Here is a 22762-nt window from a genome sequence, read left to right as displayed (position 1 = left end):
ACCAGTAACATAAAGAAGAGCTACCAGAACCAGAGTGAGTGAGCTGTGGAGACGGCCTTCCAACAGAAGGAGGGGGCCTATGGTGGAGGGTGCAAACTGGAAATATATGCCCCAACTCACTCTCCTCCTTCCCTCCAACCTCCTGCCAGTGCTCCCCATCAGCTTGAACCCAACCAGAGTCCAGAGGGCAGGAGAGACCATCGCTACAGTGTGACAGGCACTCCTCCCAGGGCTCAGGGCACAGTGAGAAGATGGGGGTGGAGGATCTTGGGCAGGAGACAGAAAGAAGGACCCGGAACCCCCTCTTCCTCCTCCTGACTCTCTTGGTTTCTGTCACACCAACTCTTCTGGTTGGTCTCCTAATGTTCTAACCACGGCTTGTCAGTCTCTTCACTGGTCTCTCTTCATCTATCAACCTCTTAAATGTCTTGTCCTAGACCCTACGCCCCATTCTTTTTTCTCTTCATCTCTCTTTCTCCTTTGGCAATTTCACTTCCCCCAGGCATCCATTATAACTTCCAAGGTGATGATGACCCAGGTCTGCATCTTCAGCTCTGACCTCTCATTGAACTCTAACCTCACGAGTCATCACCATACAATTTCCCACAGAAAAATGTATGTGCCTCAAACACAACACATCCAAAACAAAACTCATTCTCTTCTCCCTTAGACTCTTGTCCATGTTCCTCCCCTTCATTAATTGCAGGCACCTTTGCCTTCATTTCCTTTACAGTCTTGCCACTCAAAGGGTAGTCCAAACCCTGCAGTATGGACATCCCCTGGGAGCCCATTAGAAACACAGACTCACAGGCCCCACCCAGACCTCCTGAATCAGAATCTGCATTTTAACAAGATTCCCAGGTGGCTCAGATACACAGTAAAATTTGGAAGTGCTAGTTTAGCATATACTACAACCATTCCTCTTTCCATTTAACATGGTGTTAACATGTACCAGACTTAGAGGCTTAACATTCAAACAGAAAGCAGTAAACTCTGCAGCAAACAGGAACCCTGCAGAATCGCCCTCTGCCTCCCAGTCACTGCTTTGCACCTTGCCTTAGAGGAAGTTGCCTTAGGAAGAGGGTTAAAGACTTACTGTTTTAAGAAGTCCTTACCTGTCCTTTCACTCCTTCTTGCCTATGACTCTGGAGGACTCTGAAAGGCACCCAGATTACCCTTTTTGTAAAAAAAAAAGAGAGAGAGATAGAGAGAGACAATTTTGAGTATTCAAAATGAGAAGCCCATCTGTCTGGAAAAGTCCCAGCTGATGTTTGCCACGGACACCATGTGGAAACATGACGCCCAGTTCAATCTTCTCAGGAGTTCTATCTCCCTGAGCCCCAATGTCCTCATCTATAAAATGGGGAGATAATAGTAACTCCTTTATAATGTTTCTGTAAGGATCAGAAATGGGAAAATATGTAAAATATGCCCTGCAAATGGACGGTGACAAAATATTTATTGAATGAAGGAAGGAAGTTATTTAACATATTGGAGCCTCAGTTTACTCAAATGTAAAATGAAGACTATGATACCAAGTTCACCAACCGTAGGTTCCCCAGCTCCTCTCCGGCATACACTCCCACAGTCCCCACACACGCTCACACACATGCACAAACATGCACTTCTACATGCATGCACACACCCACATCCACGTGCACACACATATGCAGGCACATGCACTCACACACACACATACATACACCTATGTATGCACAGACACTCATACTCGCACACATCCATGTGCACACACATAAAACAGCCAGCAGGAACTCCGGCTGCTTTCCTCTGATGTCTCCTATGTGGCCTCCTGCTCTCCAGGTTCATTCATCTGGATGACTGCAGAGCCCCTACTGGCCAACCCACTGCAACCCCAGCCTCCTCCAGCCCTCCCTCCACAGCAGGCACAGTGGTCATTCTCAAATACAAGCCTGACTGTTTTACTCCCACTAGAAACCCTCACACTGTAACCAGGCCAAACACACTCTACATCCCTGAACACACTGTGCAGTTTCATCCCTCTGGGCCTTCGTACATGTTACATCTCCTCTACCAAAACTCCTCTTCTCCAGGTAACTAATTCCTATTTGTCAAGACTCACGTTAAGCGTGGCCTTCTCTGGCTTTCTCTGACGCCTCTCACCGGAGGTGGCCCCTCCTCGAGGCTCTGAGCACCCACAGTAGGGGATGAAACCTCTAATGTCACCCTGTCCTTCTCCCCTTAGGCTGTAAGGGCTCCTCCAGGGCAAGGACCTGCCATAATCTGACTGTGTTTCCAGTGTCCACCACCCCAAAGCCTGGAACACAGGGGGTGCCCAGTAAATGCTGATTATAAATGCTGGTTATGGGAGAACATGAGGAACACTGTTCGCCCAGCCCAGCCCACCCCTCAGAATCAGTTGCACTCACAGGATCCCCAGCGCTGACAGGAGACACAAGTTCCCCCAGAAGGACCACACTGCCTCCTCTCCCCAGTGGCAAACCGAGACACCAGAATACTTTAGGCCTTGTCCTTTGAGTTGGAACTTCAGAGCTGAGGATACAGCCTTGCAAGAGGCCACCAACTCCTCTGTCTGCACCACTCCCACCCAGACTGCCTGGTCCAGCACCTGGGCTGAGCCTGTGCAAGGGAGGCTCCCCAGCAATGGCCAAGCTCCTCCCTGTAGTTCTCACACGCATTTTCCTTCTATTTTCTTCACAGCAGAAAGACCACTGCCCTTTCCAAAAGGCAGACATGTTGGGATGGAGGGGTCTGCTTGCCCAGAAATAAAGATCCAGATTCCCTTTCCCCAGCTAGAGAGATTTCTCTAGACTGGCCATCACCATGCAGGCAGCACACCCCAGGCCACCCCAGGAGAGCAAGTCAAGGTGCCACACCATTCCTTGTGAATAAAGGGACTCTTTGTTGAAGTGTGGGATGGTTTGGGAAAAGAAACCAAGTTTGTGTGTGCCTTCTGGATCCTGTTTGGACCGTAACCAACAGAGGATGGTCGGCGGTGCTAGATGTTGCAAGAAGAGGACTGGAACCAGGACATAAAATTTTGCAATTGAGAGCTTTCTCCTTGTTTCCCCAAAGCCATTTCCCAAATATGACGGGCATGGTGAGTAGAGCGTGGAATGAGACTTGAAGAAATATAGACTACTCCTTCAAAAAATGTGTGTATGAAGAGAATGAGGGAAGTAGGGCAGTAGCTGGAGGGAATACTGGGGTTGAGAAAGGGGAGTTAACTCCCCTTCCATCTATGCAAATGCCGTAGATATCCACATCAAATTCACATTTATTTAGGAAAAGCCAGCCATAGACAGCACTGTGCAAGGAGCTTGGGGAGGTTCATCCATGGAGTTAAAGGTTGGAGACCCTGGAGCAGTTTCCAGCCTTGAAACATAAGATCTGACCCGGCCTCTGCCCTCAAGTATCAATGAGCTCTAACCTGGGCTGGTACCAGGGGGTTCTGAAGGAATTGGATAAGAGTTCTTGCCCTGGAAAAGCTTACATCTCATCAGAAGCAGGGCATAAGGCCCACACGAGGGAATTAAAGAATCCCATGAGGCAAGATGAACCAGGAGCTAAACTGGATGGCACAGACATCAGCTGCTGTAAAACTTCAGAGAAGAAAGGGAAGGAGCTGTGCGCCACCGGAACCTCCGTTCTGAGCTACCGAGGTTGCAAATCCTGAGGGAACTCAGCAGCATTGGACTTTGACAGGAGGAGATTGGAGCCAATGAAAAAGACAAGATGCATATGCGGAAGGAAGTGATGCGGGCAAAAGACTAAGGGATGGTCTCCGAAGTTCAGCAAACACCGACTGAAACCCGTTGTCTTGTGCTTGTGAGAAGACTAGGAGGCAAAGATGTCAGAGCGAAAGTTTCGAACAAATACCAGTTTTGACCCGTCAAAGATCCTCAAGCTCAGGGTCCCCAGGACTGGCACCACGTGGTGCGGTCAACGGCCCCTTCAGCCCGACGTGTGAGACCTGAGGAGCATACAGCTACGGGGCAAAGAAGTTCGACGCGCAAAGAGAGGGCGCACAACAGGCCTCCAGGGACCCGCCCACCTTCCGTTTCCGCTTCAGGTTCTACTTCCGCACATCGAGTGCGTGCGCTACCAGGCAGACAGCACCTTCAAGACAGACCCCGAAGGCACGGACTGCACCGTGGAGCACAGGGCTACAGGGAACTTCCAGGCCGAGAAGCCCCTGGAGCAGGAGGAGAAGAGGCTGCGGGAGGACGAGGGGCTGAGCAACCCCATGAAGGTGCTGGAGAACCAACCCAAGGCCTCCAGGCTGGGATGGAGACTGGAGAACCTGCAGGAGCTCGAGGACCTGAGCCGGCGGAGGCCCCCAGGGACTTTGAGGCCGCACTGCGGCAGCACCGCCTGCGAGGAGGACGGGCAGGAGCAGGAGGAGGACGAGAGGGAGACGGCGGCCTTAGTGGAAGAAGCTAACAAACGAAGACCGCTGGAGACTCCCATTCAGAGAATGATGCTGCTGCTCCCACGCCGCTTGACTGGCCCTCCAGCCCAACCCCACCACATCCTGGACGAGGCCCCCAAGGCCAGGAGGAAAGCTGAGAGCTGAGAGCGGAGCGTGGGCACCCTTGGCAGCAGACCTGGAGGCCTGATCGTGGTGAAGAAAACGGGCCTGGATCGCAGCACCAGGCAGGGCCGGCTGCCCCTGCCCTGGGCGCCGTGAGGAACAGGAAGGCAGCTGACCCTGCACCCCTGGACGCCTAGCACTCCCTCCCTGAGCCAGGTGGGTGCATATTTGGGCAGCAAGGACAGCCGCGGCAGCAACTGAGGTCTTCGCCCCTGTCCAGGCCCTTCCCCAGGTCAAAGGTTACACATTCTGCTCCAGACAGTGATCGGGAGGCGGTGGCACCCACCAGAGCCACGACTGGACAAGCATGAACATCCTCCAAGGCCGGTGGGGCCAGCAAGGGTTTCAGCCCAGAGACTCGGTTTCTCTCCTGTCCCCATACCCACCAGCCCTCTGGGACCTTGGAGTACCCAGCTCAGGCTGCCCCCCACCTGGCACCAAGATCAAGACTCCAGCATCCCTGGAGCCGCTCTCAGCTACTGGTAAGCCTTTGCCATCCTCTCTTGGACAGTCCTTAAAATATCAGCCGTGTTTTGGGCATGTGGGTGAGCCCACCCACCCCCGGTTGACTCCATCCCTTCCCGCCACAAAACCGTCTGGAACCAATAAAAGGAACCCACCAAAAAAAGAGCTGTGAGGACAGGAATACTAGTCAGGAAGGTTCGTGAAGGGGCATCTGGAAGGATGGATAGGCAAGGTAAGGAGGGCATTTCAGAGGGGGAACAGCACATGCAAAGGCACAGAGTATGATTTGTCATGGTGCGTCTGTAGCAAAGACATGGATTTCTGCTTGTTACACTGGTTATGGCTTATTTTGACTGATGATTCAATTTGAAATCAGCCCTGCCAGGGCTCCATGTGGCGTAGGAGCCTGGATGGGTTGTCATCTTCCTTGCCCAGCCGTGTAAACAAACCACAGAGCAAAGCCAAACCACGGGGAGCTAGTCAGACAAGAGAGGAGAGGCAGCCTGGAGAACCAGTGCTCTCTCCTTAAAAGCCCAACGAGGAAGCCTGGTCCTTACAGTCTGTCTGCTGCTTCACCATCTGTGCTAAAAACACTGAAATCGATGCTAGTGGAAAAGATAGCTGCAGAGAACGGGGCAGAGCTGCTCAGACTTCTCAGCTTATCTATCCACCTCCTAACGTTTGATTGATTTGACTGATCAAAATTCTGTGCAAGATGAAACATCCTGAGCCAAAAGAGAACTCTGTAGTGGGCAGCTCCTAAAATGGCTCCCAATACCCGCCCTCACCTTGGTATTTGTGCTCTCGTAAGCCCTCCCCTTGAGTGTGGGCTGGACCTATTGACATATTTCTAATTAGGAGAATATAATCAAAAAGTCATGGGATGTCACTTCTGAGATTAGATTGTAAGGCTGACTTCTGTCTTGCTCACAATTTCTCTCTCTCTGGCTCCTCTAGCTTGCTCACTGTGGTGAAGCCAGCTGCCATGTTGTGAGCTGCCCTCCGGAGAAGCCCACATGGTAAGGAACTGAGGGTGGCCTCTGGCCAACAGCCATTCATGAGCTGAATCCTGCCAACATCCACTGCGTGCACTTGGAAGAGGGTCCTGCCTGGTTGAGCCTAGAGATGACTGTGGCCCCAGCTGAGACCTTGATTGCACCTCAAGAGACCCTGAGCTCGAGGAGCCAGTCAAGCCATCCCTGACCCAGAGAAACTGTGAGATAAGAAATAATGTTGTTTTGAGCCACTAAGCTTTGGGGTTGTTTGTTACACAACAATAGCTAACAAATACACTGTCCAATCAGGCCTTTGAGGGTGATAAACAAGATCTTGTGTGTCCCTGAGCTGATGCCCATGGCTGATACAACCAGAAAGGTCCCCTGAACCTTCACACCCGCCCTCACTGTGAATTAGCGAGTCTCCCAGTAAGTTTAGTACACGGTTTTCAGATTGTTCAACTTGAGAATTACTTTACTTTGTGTGTGTAGAGATGCTGGGTGAAGCAGAAATTTTACTTCATGCCAGACTCATATGTAGGCAGACACTGCAAGTCCCTTTGGAGACAATCTTTCTTGTCATAGGAGTCAGTGGACCACCTGTTTGCAGGGTAGGCATCTGCGGTCCTAGGCTCAGGTGATAGTCAGTACATTTAACAACGGGTGTGGACATGAGAGCTGACCAGGACAGGTGCTTGCTGACCCGTCATCCCAGTAAGGCCCTGGTCCTGAGGAAGTGTGCGCCAGAACTCTGGGAGGCTTGACAGGCTTTCCCCTTTCTGACCTCAGGTAATAGGCAGCATTCGGGAAAAAGGCAGCTCTGTGTGCCAAAGGAGAGTCCAGCTGCCTGGCCAGAACCTGGCAACATGGATAGGGGGGTCTTCGCGGAAGAGCAAATCAGAAAAAGACACCAAGGGCTCCAAGGAGGACCTCAGCAGGAGGAAGAGAGGAAGGGGTTGTTTGTCCACTTGTTTGTTTGTTGGAGGTGGGGGTAGTGGGCTGGGCTGAAGGAGCCGAAGGTCATAGAGGAGCGGGGGGAGGGGAGGGTTCTCATGCCCTGGAGGTGGGGCTGAAACCTATCCAGACCCTCCCATCCCTGTGTGGCTTGGAGCTGCGGACCCGCCCGTCCTGGCGCCATGGAATGCTATGCAGGACAGTGACAGCTTTTAAATGTGATCTCAGGTGACTAAAACTTGGAGCCCAGTGTGGACTCCCTGAGTTCAGTTCTCAGCACACACTGTTGGAGGTGAGGTAACCAATTAAAATGTCCAGCACCTGAATCAACAGGTCTTGAAATCATGAGTTCAGAACTGAAGATACAGATTTTGTTATTGTGGTAAGATGTATGTAACACAAAATTTACCATTTTAACCATTTTTAAGTGGACGGTTCAGTAGCATTAAGTACATTCACGTTGTGCAGTGATCACCACCATGCATCTCCGGAACTCTTCTCATCTTGCAAAACTGGAACTCTGTGCCCCTTAAGCAAGAACTGCCCCCCGCCCCCGCAGCCTCAGTAACCTCTATTCTACCTTCTGTCTGTGCGAATTTGCCTAGTCTAGGGTCCTCAGATAAGTGGAACCCGACAATATTTGTCCTTGTGTGTCTGGCTTATTTCACTTAGCCTAATGTCTTCAGGTTCATTCATGTAGCGGGTGTCAGAACTTCACTTCTCTCTAAGATTTATTACTATTCCATTGTGCATATACTCCACATTCCGTTCATCCATTTTTCTGTTGATGAACATTTGGTTTGTTTCTACCTTCTGGCTATTCTGAATAATGTTGCTGTGAACATGGGTGTACAAACATCTGTTTGAGTCCCTGCTTTTAATTATTTTGAGTATACACCTAGACTTAGAACTGCTGGATCGTATGGTAATACTATATTTAATTTTTTTAAGGAAGGCACACTGTTTTCCACAACAGCTGCACCATTTTGCATTCGCATCAGCAATGCACGAGGGTTCCAGTTTCTGCACGTCCTCACCAACACTTGTTTTCTGCTGTTTGTCTTCCAGTGTAGCCAACCCAGTGGGTGTGAGGCAGTATCTCATTGTGTGTGTGCATTTCCTGATGATTAGCGGTGTTCAGGACTGTTTCATGAGCTTCTTGGCCATTCGTATAGAAGATGTGGGTTTTTTAATTGTCCGCAGATCGGTGCTGAAGTCATGGGTGGCACCTGCTGCTGCTTTCCCATGCAGTGTTCATCTTCTCCTTCTTTCTTACTAATACTCCCAGTTTTGTTCAAGGCTGCATGGTGCGCAGCTAGATTACTCTCTTCCCATGACACTCTTGTAGTGAGGGGAGGCCATGGGACCTGGTTCTGAAATGGAAGTGCTGGGGGGACTCCTGAGATAGCTTTTATGAAATGTAACAGACTCAGTCAGCATCTTCCTTTTGCCTTTTGCCCTTTTCCCTTCCCCTTCCTCCTATTTTGCCTGAAGATGTGGCAGCCATCTTGCACCCTGGGGAAAAGAGCCTCCCACAGAGGCTGGCAAAGCAAGCCTACAAGGAGCCCAGTCAGCCCTGGACTGACAGCCCGCCCCCAAACTCCCTGTTACATGGGAAAGATGAGCCTCTTGCTTGTATCACCCTCCGTTCGTTGAGTTTCTATTATAGGCAGCCAGACATAATCCTGACTGACGTATCATAGGAGCAGATTTGCCCAGGTGAGTATACGGAGCAGGAAGAAAAAAGAATACAAGAGGGCAGGTCCCTGGGAGATGCTGAGAGATGACAGAAGGCAGCAGGGGAGGCATTCAGTGCATGAATGACTAAATGAAGGTGGAAAACATGAAGTTACAATAGCAAATCAATGAAGGAATGACAGCATTCAAGAGAGAACGTCATCGTGCTAGAGGCTGAAGACACGTCCAGTGAGAGAAGCCCTGGAAACATGAGTTCAGCCAAAATGAGGACCTGGTCTCGGAGGAGTGTCGAGGGAGAGCTGTGTTGCCTGGGTTGAGGCGTGGAGAGGAGGGAGGCAGAGAGTGTGAGGGAGGGGGAGGAGATAGGGCTAACAAGAGGGCAGGGCAAGTGGAGTCCAAGGAGGTATTTTTACAGGCGAGAAACACTTGAAACGCTGAGGGATGGACCCAGGAGAGAGGCAGAGGCTGACAGTTTAGAAGGGAATGCGTGATGCTGTCTCCTTCTCTCGGTTAGTAATGGGATCCTCCAGCTGTTAGCCGGGCAGGTGGCCACCCGCATACTGTTTGTGTTTTCCAGCCCCCGTACAGTTAGGGTTGGTTTGTCCAGTTAAATCATCTGATTTAACTGGACAAATGCCGTATCAGAAAAGTTAGGTGTGAAGTTCTGGGTTAGTTCCTTAAAGACAATTGCTCTGAACACAGCCTTTCTTCCTGCTGGGAAGCTGCAGCGGCTGCTTTGGACTGGGAGAGGGATGCCACCTGCAGAGGTTGGCAGAATCAGCTCACAGCCTGGGTTCCTGGATGACCTTATGGAGTGGACCCCTGCCTGAACTGCCCCCCGACCTTTAAACTAGGATGTGAGGGAGCAAAACCCCTTCTATCTTATTTAAGCACAAAGTATCAGGGACTCTTTGTTATAGCAACCTAGTCTATCTAATACAGATGGGAGTCAGAACAGTGGTGCTGAAAAGCTGTTAGTCTACGCGTAAATAAGGCCATGTATAAATAAATTAACCTTTGATTTATAAATGTAAATGTATTCAATTTAAAGTTTGCCTTTTATTTTGTGATTAGATCCTTCCTAAGTTTTTTTATATTCAAATGGACTTCCTCTTAAGCAGATGGAAGGTTGCATGGAACCCAGGTTGGGAGGAAGGGATTGACTGCAAAGGAGCATGAGGAAACTTTTTCAGATGAGGAAGCCATTCCATATCTTGATTATAGAAATGAGTATACAATTGTTTAGAATTATCAAAATTCCTCAAATTTAAGATGGATGAATTGTATGTAAATAACATTGTGATAAAAAGTAATTTAGGGGCTGGCCCCATGGCCAAGTGGTTAAGTTCGCGTGCTCTGTTTTGGCGGCCCAGGGTTTCACTAGTTCAAATCCTGGGCATGGACATGGCACCACTCACCAAGCCATGCTGAGGCGGCATCCCACATGCCACAACTAGAAGGACCCACCACTAAAAATACACAACTATGTACCAGAGGGCTTTGGGAGAAAAAGGAAAAATAAAATCTTAAAAAATAATAATAATAATAATAATTTAAATGAAAAAGTACTCCTTCTTCTATAAAAATAACAAGGAGAGTAAAAATTGGTTCTCATTGCTTCTTCAAGGCAAGGGAAAACAGGATTGAAACAAAAAAACAGCCCACTAATTGGGAAAAAATATTTACAAGTTATTTATCTGACAAAGGGTTAATCTCCATAATATATAAAGAACTCACACAGCTCAACAACAAAAAATCAAACAACCCAATCAAAAAATGGGCAGGGGACATGAAGAGACATTTCTCCAAAGATATACAGATGGCCAATAGACACATGAAAAGATGCTCATCATCACTAATCATCAGGGAAATGCAAATCAAAACTACACTAAGAGATCACCTTACACCTATTAGAATGGCAAAAATATCCAAAACCAAGAGTGACAAATGTTGGAGAGGCTGTGGAGAAAAAGGAACCCTCGTACACTGTTGGTGGGAATGCAAACTGGTGCAGCCACTATGGAAAACAGTATGGAGATTTCTTAAAAAGTTAAAAATAGAAATACCTTATGACCCAGCCATCCCACTACTGGGTATCTATCCTAAGAACCTGAAATCAGCAATTCCAAAAGTCCCATGCACCCCTATGTTCATCGAAGCATTATTCACAATAGCCAAGATGTGGAACCAACCTAAGTGCCCAGCAACTGATGATTGGATAAAGAAGATATGGTATACACACACACAATGGAATACTACTCAGCCATAAAAAAGGACAAAGTCGTCCCATTCACAACAACATGGATAGACCTTGAGGGTATTATGTTGAGTGAAATAAGCCAGACAGAGAAAGACGAACTCTGTATGACTTCACTCATAGGTGGTAGTTAACATATGGACAAAGAGAACTGATCAGTGGTTGCCAGGGGAAAGGGGGGTGGGGGGAGGGCACTAGGGGTGAAGTGGTGTACCTACCTACAACATGACTAATAATAATGTACAACTGAAATTTCACAAGGTTCTTAACTATCATAGTCTTAATAAAAAAAAAATTGGTTCTCATTTTTCAAGACCTATTTTGTAAAGTAAAAAGCAGCAAACTTATGTGGATCCACAGGTTTTTCCAGAGTTTTCAGGGCTGAGAAATTGACAGGTCTGAGAGCTAATGTATTCTTTATCTATATCTGTATAATAAATTACTACAAAATTTAGCAGTTTAAAACAATAAACATTTATAATTTCACAGTTCCGGGAGTCCGTAATCCAGACTGGCTCGGCTGGGTCCCCCGGCTCAAGGTCTCTCATGAGGCTGCAGTCAAGGTGTTGGCCGCAGTCATCTGAAGGCTCAACGGGGGGGGAGGGTTCACTTCCAAGCTACTCACATGACTCTTGGGAGGATTTATTTCCTCACAGGCTGTTGGACTGAGGAAGTCAGCTCCTTGCTGGTTGCTGGCCCAAGGCCTCCCTCAGTTCCTTTCTTCGTGGGCCTCTCCACAAGGAAGCTCACAACATGGCAGCCAGCTTCCAGCAAAGTGAGCAAGTGAATCAGCAAGAAAGGGCAAGCAAGAAGGAACCAGAGTCTTTTTAGAAGCTGCCTTCCACTGCCATCAATCTGATGTGGGGAGGGCTGAGTTTGGCAGGGCAGCGACCCTTCTCCAGCATGACAGGAGAAAAGGAGGAGAGGCCAGGAGCCGCCACTCCTACTCACATAATGTTGATGGGAAGCCGAGGTGGGTGGACTGCTGGCTCTGTTTTCTCCCCACATTAGGGCAGCTGCCAAGAATGGGGTGCAGGTGGTAGGGTAGGAGGTTTGAGGGGAATAGAGAGCTTTAAAATAGCGGGTGTGGGGAACGGGGGACAGACGTGAGCACAGAAACACATGGTGCTCTCGCTGGGCCCTGAGCCTGGAGACTTTTTAAGCTCTGAATAAGCTACACTCCAAGGCTTCAATCAGTACATAGCCATAAGGAGGAGTCAGTACTTAAACCCACCCCAAGGCAGATTTGCCCTTTCTGAGAAAACCACGTTAAGTGCAGCAGATGCCCACGTGTGATCCCCGAGTGGAACGGTGCAGCCACCAGGAACCTGAATGTAGACGCTCTGGGAAGACACGAGCTTCACTGAGGCTGAGGACCAAACCTCAACATCCTCCATGCACAGGTAAGGGCCACGCATGCTGCTGGCACACTGCGGCTCTGTGATGTCCATCCTGCGGGGCCGGAGGGCCGGGCCACTCCTGAGGGTGGGGCTGCTGTCCCCCTCTGGAACTGGACAAATAACCCTGCAGTCAGCTGTCCTAGGCAAGGCAGATCCCAGCACAGGAAATGAGAGGACCTGAGCCCCGGGCTGCGGTGAAAAGGCATTTCCTCTTCTCTCTGGGCCTGGGGACAAAGTAAAGTTTGTCCCAAAGGTGAATTCAAGTCCCCGGCTTCTCTCCAGCTTGAAGGCCTGGGTGTAGGGAGAGTAAATAGGCCCTCTCTTTTGGGGAGAGAGGATGGCAGTTAGAACTCTGCAGCGAGACCCGTGCTTCCCAAGGACAGGCCAGCGGCCCTAAGAGCCACCACATCCGGTAGGACACTCTGCATCTGGCTGCCCTTTTGTCCAGGGCTTTGTGTTGTACCTGTTTGTCAAAGCCTCCAGTACAGTCTGATTCCAAATGTCAGTCTGATCTCAGCTGCATTAGAAGAAAAGCTCACCCACCCCTTGGATGGCATTGCAGAAAGGAGAGCAGGGTCCCTTTTCCCAGGACAGGGCAGCCACACACTGACATGATGCGGAGGCCAAAGCCAGGACCGCATGTGTCTCATAAGACAGCACGATGAGTGAGGCCTGGGGTTGCTGAGACACGCTGGGGTCGGGGTGGAGTGGAGGGCCCTGCTTGGGCAGTGGCTGTGAAGTTGACTGAAACATGCGTTTACACAGCAGGTAACGGCTGAGAGTCACACGTCCTGGTCCAACAAGGGCCGGCCAGTCAGGCATTTGGGGGTCAAGGTTGAGGCATGGTCCCCTTGTTTATATCTGCAGTTGGGGGTGGAGGGTACTCCTGGCCCCCATCTCCTAGCCCAGGTCCTTATGGATCACTCTCGGCCAGACCTCAGATAAGCTGCTCCCTTCAGATCCGAGGGAGGCGAGCTCGCCACCCCAGAAGCTGCATGTTTGCACGTTGCCCTTCTCTCCACAGGGCCATTGCTCACTGAGCAAGAAGCAGGCATTAAGTGAGACCTCGCGTTCCAGAGCCATCTTGACACCCAGGAATTCAGAACTGTTTTGAATAACCAAATCCAACTGTGAAGTCAAGGCAGCATCCCACTCACCCGGACCCTCGTTTTAGCTACAGCAATAAAGCTGCTCTTGTCACTCCCCAGCCCAGACCCTGAGGCAGACAGCATGCTCACCTTGGGGACATCAGTGCTCTTTCCTGATCCCCACTGTGCTGCGGACCGAGAAATCTCCCAGCCTCGCTGACCTCAGCTCTATTCCTTGTGCCAAAAAGGAGTAGCAGCCAAAAAAAAAAGAGGCATGAGAGAACAAATTTTAAGGAGAAACATATTTACAGATATTCATTTTCTTGCTTTCAGCACCTGAACTATGAAACCCTGGAAAGTCGCAATTTGCAATCGAATGTCAGACACACAAACTTCTGGCTGAGGAGCGGAGTTGTGTCAGCTTCCTGCAATTCTCAAAACCAGCTCTGTGGGGATTTACAATGGTTTGCACAAGAGGGGCCTTAGCCACCAAAAAGTAGGAAAGAAAGGGCATGAAGCTTTGCACAACTGTAGGAGGGTTTTTTGTGTGTAAATCCAGTACCTAATTTAACCCCTGCACCTAGGGGATCACGCATCAGCCAGGAGCCCCACTTCCTGGCTGCTCCTCCTTATATAAGAAGCCAGGACTCCAGGCCCAGCTCTCCCAGGCAACAGCCATTTCCTGGATCCCGTTAAGGAGGCAGAAAGAAACCACAGAAATCTGAAGGACAGGGGAAAACAGCTTTAGGTCTAGGGACTGATGCCCTGCTGACACGGGCTCATTCATTCCTGCCCTGACCCCGGATGGGAGGCAGGATGGGCGCAACTTGCAGGAGAATATATTCTCTGTGTTCAGAGCACTCTTGGGAATTTTCCGAGAAAGTGGGGAAAGGGAGCTGATCCAAAGCAATGCCATACTTGCCCTGTCACTGTGACGTATTGCGGCCCCCCAAAAATACGGTTTGGTCCCTGCAATCACTGCCCCCTTGGTGCCTCCAAACGCTCCCTTGTGGTCACTGCGCGCCCATGCAGCTGCTGTCTCTCGGTCACCATTCCCGGTCATCCCAGCCACACCCGGGGGTGCAGGAGACAAAAAGATGTGGCAAGGCTGAAGGCCCTTGCACGCGATCTAAAGGCAGCTCTGGGTCAACTGCAGCATCTTGCGCTTGGCCGAGAGCGTCTGGGGCTCCAGGCACAGGTGGAGGTGGCGGCCGGGTGGGAGGAGCTGCGGGGAGACCTCTGCCCCTCCTCTCCGGAGCCTAAGTTCCAGAACAGCTGTGCCCGCAAAGCCTAGAAAAGTGCCTGAAGCACAGTGGCTGCTCATCAAGTATTTCTGGAAGCAGGAGGGAGGAGAGGCCGAGGTGGGTGAGAGCGGGGAGCGGGGAAAAGGACTTGCCCAGTGCCCCCGGGTCCGCAGCGCGAGATGCTCCCCAGGGTGGTCATTCGGCGCTGCTCTAGATGGGCTCTGCACAACCACGCCCCCAGCCTCCCAGGGCAACCACGCCCCGTTATTACAGGCGCGGTGCGCCCCGCAGAGAAAGAAAGAAAAATAAAGAGGGATAAAGGGCCTTGCCATGTGGCTACATTTCATTTCTTCCTCCCGACTCCCCCAGGATTTTGCCCATTTGGACTAAGACAGGCTAAGGAGGCACTGCCCCCTTGTGGCATCTTCCCGTCACAGCAACTGTTTTAATTTGGGGCAGCATTCCGTTTCCCCTCAGACATTTTTATTCTGTACAGCTTCGCCGCTCTGTCCGTTTGAAGTGACTTTCTGCTTCCTCTCGGCCACCCCACCTTGGGGTAGGCACAAGAGGGTCACAATATCAGCATACAGTGGCATTTTTCTGGTTCAGCCCCACTTGTGAGTACTGTGAATCTCCACAAGTTCCAACCACTTAGTTCAAAAAAATCCCAGGGAGTCTGGGCCACTCTGTGACATTCACCATTTTCTGTTGCTAAGGTGATGCTTCCTCTGCCCCTTGCTCTCCCTATCTTCTCCATACTCTCAGTTCTGCACTCCAATATGGCCCCTGTCCGGGACCCTGAGAATAAAGTTGTGCTGCTCTGATCCGGGGAGCTCAGACTTACTCAAAGCTGCCCTTTCCCTCTGACTGTAGGTAGCTGTCCCAGCAAGCTGGTGCCATCCGCAGATGCCCTTCTTCCTTAGAGCCCCCACGCAGTAGCCTGTCAGTATTATTCCACGGCCCTCCCCCAAGGCGCTCACATCAGACTCTCAAGACTAAAACTCCTGCTGTATTTGCAAAGTGCCTTCTTCTTCTTACATTTTAAACCAACAGTTGTCTCAGATATTATCATTGACAGAGAAAGTGTTAATTAGTTATAAAGGAAAACAGCAGAGAATGAGGACATCTGGATCCCAGCCCTAATGGTCACCAACCAGCTCTGTGACCCTGGAGTCTCTGTGCCTGTTAAAAGAGCAAGGGGTGAGTGTAGAAGCCGAGAAGATAGGACCTGTGGTGTTCGTGAGGAAGACGCAACTCGGGAAGGAGGCAGTGGAGCAAAGGATGAGAGAGTGGGCATCATGGCGTGTTGTCTCAGTCTCACCCACTCCAGGAGCTGAGCCCTGTGGTGTCTCAGGGATCTTTGAGGTACTTTGGGGTGACCAGAGAAGAGTTCATGGAGGCCAGGCATGGCCCTGAGGAGAGGGCGCAACAGGTGCAGCGGACGTCCAACACAGACCTGGCGGAAGACATGAAAGGATTTGTTCCCAAACACGTGATGAGCAAAACTGAAGACTTTCGGAAATGCCTGTGTCATTGGGGTGATGGGGGACACCAAGGTCTTGTCATTGTGAGGAGCCCTGAAGTGGGGGTAATGAAGCTTATTGATGGACCCCAGATTGGCTGCTCCTGGGTATTCCCAGGGGATATAATTGGGGCTCGTGTGGATCAATGGACCCTGGTGCCTTGGTACCCCAGTGCCATGCATGTGGACATCACGCACTTCTGCCACCCTTGGCAGAGAAGCAGTTTATTCATTAGGGAAACCCTGGAAGGCGTGTCGGCAGAGAGATCTGGTGCATGTGGTTGAATACGGACCCAGAGTTCCCCCCGCTGGCTTTTGAGACCCCAGAGAGCAGTGATAAGGCAACCACGGAAGAGACCCTCACGGGCTGCACTGAGCCTCTGGGCAGGTCTAGAGATGTGTTCAGATGTTCAGGAGGGAGAAAAATGCAAAGAGCTTTCCCCAGGCTTGCACTGATTCCTGATCACTCCATGTTCCTAGGAAAAAGACACCTGAAAGCACTCTTTAAGTTCCCGACCTCAGACCCCTAGTTTTCAGGACTGGGTCTTCCTCGAGACTACAGGGGGCAAACAATGTCAGGTGTGGCAGGATCGGGGACTCTCTGAAGGTACAGACAGGTAAACTGGGACCAGTGATTCCTGAAGCCAGATCTACCCCTGCCTTTCCAGTCACATGATCCAATAAATCCCCTTTGTGCTTCAGTTCCAGAGAGCAAAGCTTTTTGTTACACGGTACCAAATGAGGCCTCTTACAAAACAAGAGCTTGTTAAGACTTCGCAAAAGGTCGGATATGGGCTAACCAGAGGGCGACAGCTCAGGCAATGGCAACGTAAAGCGTGGTTGATTGGGAGGGCTGCAGTGCTAGTAAGACAGAGAAGGTAGGTAGGTGGAGTCCAGTTTTCCTGTGGCATGTGAACTGAATTAAAACGACAGTCTATACTTCTGAACACTCAGTGGAGGCTGGTACAATAGACTTTGGATCCATGAGAAGCCTGTTTCACATTTTCATATTGCAGGCTAATCTCTCTTCCCACCGCTAACCACCTCTCACCCTTGCACTTCAAGATATCAGTACTTAACACTTAATTTTGAAGTGCATCAGGCGCCTGAAAACAACCCCACACAATAATAAAATTCTCCCCGCGTCCGAATGGCACGGACTAACGACACACAGAGAAGAGGCCCCTGTAGACTGAGGATTATTAAATATGAAGTATGTTTGTCAGGAAAACCTTTGTTTGTATAAACAGTAGACGGGCCGCCATGGTAACCCTGCTCCGTTTGCTCTGCAGCCCACAGGCCTCCCCGCCAAATTCCCACCTCCTCCTTCACTGCTGGGCTACATTTTTTAAAAACATCTCCAGCCAAAATTCCATGATCTGCCTGCTTGGTTTCCAGGCTCAGAAAATATCATTTAAAAAGTGCTGGGGAGCCAGTTGAAGTCACTGCCAAAGCTTCTAAATGAAAGCTCATTTCTCACATACACTCTCTCACACACAAAGACGCGTTTTGTTTGCCAACTACAGTATGCTTTTCCTTTTCTATGTAACCCAAGTTTCCTTGGGCCCCTCAAGCCTGCGGGGCCAATGAAATAGCTGACATATGACCAGCAGTAACCACATGCGCTCTGGGTTTCTCTCTCACCTGTTCACAGAGGCCTTTAGCCTCTGAGGAAATGCTTCCATGCCTTATGGGGTGTATTTAGATGTGCCCCCGAACACATCTGCCGGTCTCCCTGGAAGTTGGGGCACTTGGCGTGTGCGGTGAAGCCACGGGAAACCCCTCACTTCCCTTTGTGTTACACTCAATAAACGCACCCCAAACCAGGCTGCCGGGCCCACTGTCTTCTTGTCTTATTGACATTTTTAGTGGCAGATGCCCCTGCCATCCAGAGAACCCAGCCACATATCCAAGGGCCGGTCCAAGTGGTGGCACCTGGCTCTGCTCAGGAGGACCTATGTCCGGGAGCTAAGGTCAAAGGCGTCCTGTCGCATCTGCAGGAGGCTGCTCAGGCTCTCCCCCAAAGAGGCTTCTGGGCGGCCCAGCCCACCCATTCAGACATGTCCAAATCAGTCCAACCCCACTTATACCCGAGTGCGGATGCCTGATCCATCAGGCAAGAGAGACCATTAGAGAATGCAGCAGTGACGCCATCCTCTCCCGCTCCAGCCGCCGGCCTGAGGCAGATGAGCTGGGCCCTGGCGCTGGGGGAAAGGATTGCTCTCCTCCAAGAGAAAAGTAAATTGACATCAGCTTATTTTCCGACAGCTTTTCCCACTTCTTAACATTTGCCACATTGCATTCTACATTCCAGTTTTCAAAAGGACAGGAGAATTAATAATATAAAAGAAAAAAGTAAAATTAACTGAAATCAAGAATTTTATTGTTTTCAAGTGTATAAAGCATGAGATTTATGGCTAAGCATCAAGGATGGCCTTTACTGGAAATATTCTCCTTGAGATACCAGGAGACCCCAGACTTGCAGAGATACAGTGATGTTGCAACAAATCGAGTTAAAGTTATAAAGTTTGGTCAAATTTTGGATTTCTCTCTCTCTCTCTTTTTTTTTAACTTGGCTTGCTATAGTTTTGCTTACTTTTTTAAAGTTTTTAAATAACAGAGCATAAATAATACCTTCTCTCTCAATTACCTACTTCCCATTCACATTTCTGACAAGTTTTACCTTCCATATGTTACATATATTGCAGGATTAAAAGTCCTTTTATATACATTCTCTCAGGTAATAAGTGTTTAAGAGCTTCAAGGCCCTATTATATTTTTTTCAATCTCAACTCATGCTCCAATTCACACATTTCCAACTCAACTCAGAGTGGGTGGGAGCCAAAAATGACAGAGGAGGGCAAACCGGCTTAGCCTGGTGTGTTTCAGTCCAAGCGTCACACCAAAAAAATGATGCCTCTGCTTAGCTCTCACACCACCTCAGGAACAGGAAGAGAGAAGCTGAACAGCTTTTTGCATAAATCAGGCCTTTTACATCATTGCTTTCTTCAAAGTGTTGTAAATATTTGAACAACTATATTAACAATTTGATACTAATTCCAACGTCGGGGGGGAGGGGGTTTCCCCACACTACCAAGCAATGAACTCCATTCTCACACTATCTCCCCAGAGACAGCATCAGATCCCCCAGGGGAAGGGCTCCGTCCTACAAGACTGCCCCCACTTCAGATGCCAGTTGCAAGCCCAGGTTGTCACCTGTGCTTCTGACCAACCGGCTGTAAATCAGAGGTTCCCACGACCCCTGCTTGGGTTCGATTACTTTGCTAGAGTGTCTCACACAACTCAGGAAACCCGTTTACTCATTAGATCACCAGTTTATTACAAAGGATATTAAAGGATGTGAGTGAACAGCCAGGCGGAGAGACACGTAGGGCAAGGTATGTGGGAAGGGGCGTGGAGCTTCCAGGCCCTCTCCAGGAGCCACTGCACCTCCGTGTGTTCACCAACCCAGGAGCTCCCTGAACCGCGTCCTTTGGGTTTTTATAGAGGCTTCATCACATAGGCACAGTTGATTAAATCATCAGCCACTGGTGATTGATGCAACCTCCAGCCCCCCTCCACTTCCCAGAATCAGGGGGTGGGACTGAGAATTCCAACCCTCTGCTCTCACGGTTGGTTCCCCTGGCAACCAGTCCCCATCCTTAGGTAACCAAGGAGCTTTCTGAAACATCACCTCATTAGCAGAACAAAAACACCTTTATGATGCTCATCACTTAGGAAATTCCAAGGGTTTAAGGAGCTCTGTACCAGAAACTGGACCAAGACCAAATATATATTTCTTGTTATAAATCACAATGTGCAATGTACTTTTGCTCTTATTATTTCACTCAGATTCGCATCTGCAGGGGCACACAGTGCTCCCTCCCATACCATGATCCAAACGGTAGCCTTAGGCTGGTCGGCCCATGCACATAAAGAGATCAGTGGTTACTGAACATTGTAATGAACGTCTCCCCATCCAGGGAGACAGAGCCATGGCTCACACACAAGCTCGTGCTGAAGCATGTGCAGTGGACCCCATGAAGCTATGACGTCTAAAGATGATGTTTCTCAAAGTGTAGACCTCTGCCACCTATATCCAGATCATCTTTGGTGATTGTTAAAACTGCAAATTCTTGGGTAACAACTCCACCCACTGAATCATTGTCTCTGCTGTTGACCTGACAGTCTGCACTTTTTAATCCGCTTGATGTGGGCTCAGTGAGTGGAGGAGTCGAAAGAAAGATTTCTTGGACGCTCAAGGTCTGGCAGTAGTGCTCTTTTATTCTTAGAGTAGCATGGAGTAGCATGGGGACAGGACCCATGGGCAATAAGAGCTTGACAAATAGAAATGGCAAGCAATAGGATATACTGGAGTATATGAGGAAGCCATTTGGTGTAAAACTAATTCGGCCTGACTTTGTTTTTTCCAAAAGGGCCTGACTGTGGCTGTTGAGCACGCATTGCATATCTGCTTTAAACATTTACTATGGCAAGAACAAACGGCCTTAAGATAAAGGTGCAACTTCCCCCCACATTGGCATTTCCTTAAGGATAAGCATCTTTCCTTAGGCTAGGAACTGATTGCTGCGCTCACCTTTGACCACCCAGCTCACCTGTGACCACCCAGCTCAAGACAGCAGACCTGCCACCCTGCTGTGTCCACCGAGACAGCGACCTACCTGCTGTGTCCATCAATCGCTGTGCCGACAGAGCAGTCTCGCGACTAGTGTAAAAGGGACATTTCAATCATATGTGAAACATCCTCTCTGGGGGTACATAACCACTCTGTACACACCACTTCTTTGGTGCCCTTCCTTCCTTCAGGAAGAAAGGCCCCGGGCCATAGTCTTCACATTTTAGCTCAGAATAAACTCTCCAAATTTTCATTTATAGATTGGTTATAGATTATTTTCATCGACAAGCTGCAAGCATGGGGACAGGACCCATGGGCAGTAAGAGCTGCTGGCATGGGGACAGGACCCATGGGCAGTAAGGGCTGCTGGCATGGGGACAGGACCCATGGGCAGTAAGAGCTGCAATGTGTTGAGGGTTAGAGCTAAATTTATAAGGCATAGGTATGTGAGTTATCTCTTTACAAGACAAAGGAAAGATCATGAAAAAGATCATTAAAATGGTATCGGTGCAGGTGGGGTCTGGTTATCGGGTGGTCCTATAACTTTGGATAGGAATCAGATCGGATTAAGTCAGGACGTCCTATGCTTCCCGGAGGATGATATAGATCAGTGTGTAGGGCAGGACGCCTTGGGCTTCTCCCTGGGGCAGGGGCAGCCTTGATCCCCATCAGGCTTCTCGGGCACATTAAAATTTGAGAGCTGCTTCCCCAAGGCCTAAAAGGAGACTCGTCTCTAAGGGAGACATGGTCATCTCTTTTTGTAAAATTGTACTCTGCGAGGAAACAGCGATGACCAGGAGACCGATGAGGTCCTTTCGGAGTTAGAGTTGTGTAGAGTTAAGCCACAAATTCACATCACTTGATAGCACAAAACCTCAAGCCACGAAAGCAGAAACCGATTCTGGACTGGTAGAGTCTTAGGCAGCTCAGAAATAAATGCAAATCCTCTCTGAAGGAAGGCATCCTCAACTCAGACCTCAAAGAATTCCAAAAAGGCTTCCTCCAAGGGGCTCACGGTCTAAATGACCAAAGCACACAGAGAGAAAAGGCACAGGCAGTGAACGTCAGCAGAAACAGCAGACAATCCAGATGTGGGAAACAGCAAGTATAGATTTAAAAATAACTCTGCGTATCGTGTTTAAAGAAGTAAAAGACAAGGTTGAAAATAGCTTCAAGGAAGAGAAAATAAATAGTGACCCAAGTTGAGAAATAACCAGAAAGAACTTCTAAGCAAAAAATATGTATACAATAACTGAAATTTAAAAGCCAGTGGATTGACTGCAGTCGAGCACAAAGGAACTTTCTGGGGAGATGGAAATGTTCTACAACTTGATTGTGGTGATTGTTGCACAACTCTCATGATACTGTGATTTATAATAAGGAATATACATTTGGTCTCCGTCCCTGTTTCTGGCTTACAGCTCCTAAAACCCTTGGAATTTCCTAAGTGATGAGAGCAACAAAAGTGTCCTTTGTTATGTTATGTAATGACTTTTGGAAAGCACCTAAGGGTGGAGGCTGGTTGCCAGAAGAATCAACCACGTGATTAGAGGGTTGGAACTTTCAGTCCCATCCCACCAACCTCTGGGGAGGGGAGAGGGGCTGGAGGTCGAATCAATTGCTAATGGCCAATGATTTAATCAATTATGCCTATGGAATGAAGCCTCCATAAAAACCCAAAAGGACTGGGTCAGGAGAGAGAAAAACACTGGGTTGTTGAACACGTGGGGATCTGGGGAGAGTGACGCACCCTTCCCATGCCTTGCCCTGTGCATCTCTTGCATCTGGCTGTTCCTGAGTTGTATCCTTTTATAATAAATTGGTAATCTAGTAAGAAAAATGTTTTCTGAGTTCTGTGGGCTGCTCTAGCAAATTAATCAAACCTGAGGAGGCCGAGGGAATTTATGGC

General features: G+C 49.3%; 1 pseudogene; it reads left to right on the top strand.

Annotated features, from left to right (window-relative positions):
- The first annotated feature begins 3418 nt into the window (after window positions 1-3418).
- On the top strand, window positions 3419-4690 carry LOC106828279 (splicing factor YJU2 pseudogene; annotated as a pseudogene).
- Window positions 4691-22762: the final 18072 nt, after the last annotated feature.

Source organism: Equus asinus, chromosome 6, assembly GCF_041296235.1.
Source record: "Equus asinus isolate D_3611 breed Donkey chromosome 6, EquAss-T2T_v2, whole genome shotgun sequence".
NCBI lineage: Eukaryota > Metazoa > Chordata > Mammalia > Perissodactyla > Equidae > Equus > Equus asinus.
Note: the sequence above shows the minus strand (reverse complement) of the source record. Positions and strands in the feature narration are given on the sequence as shown.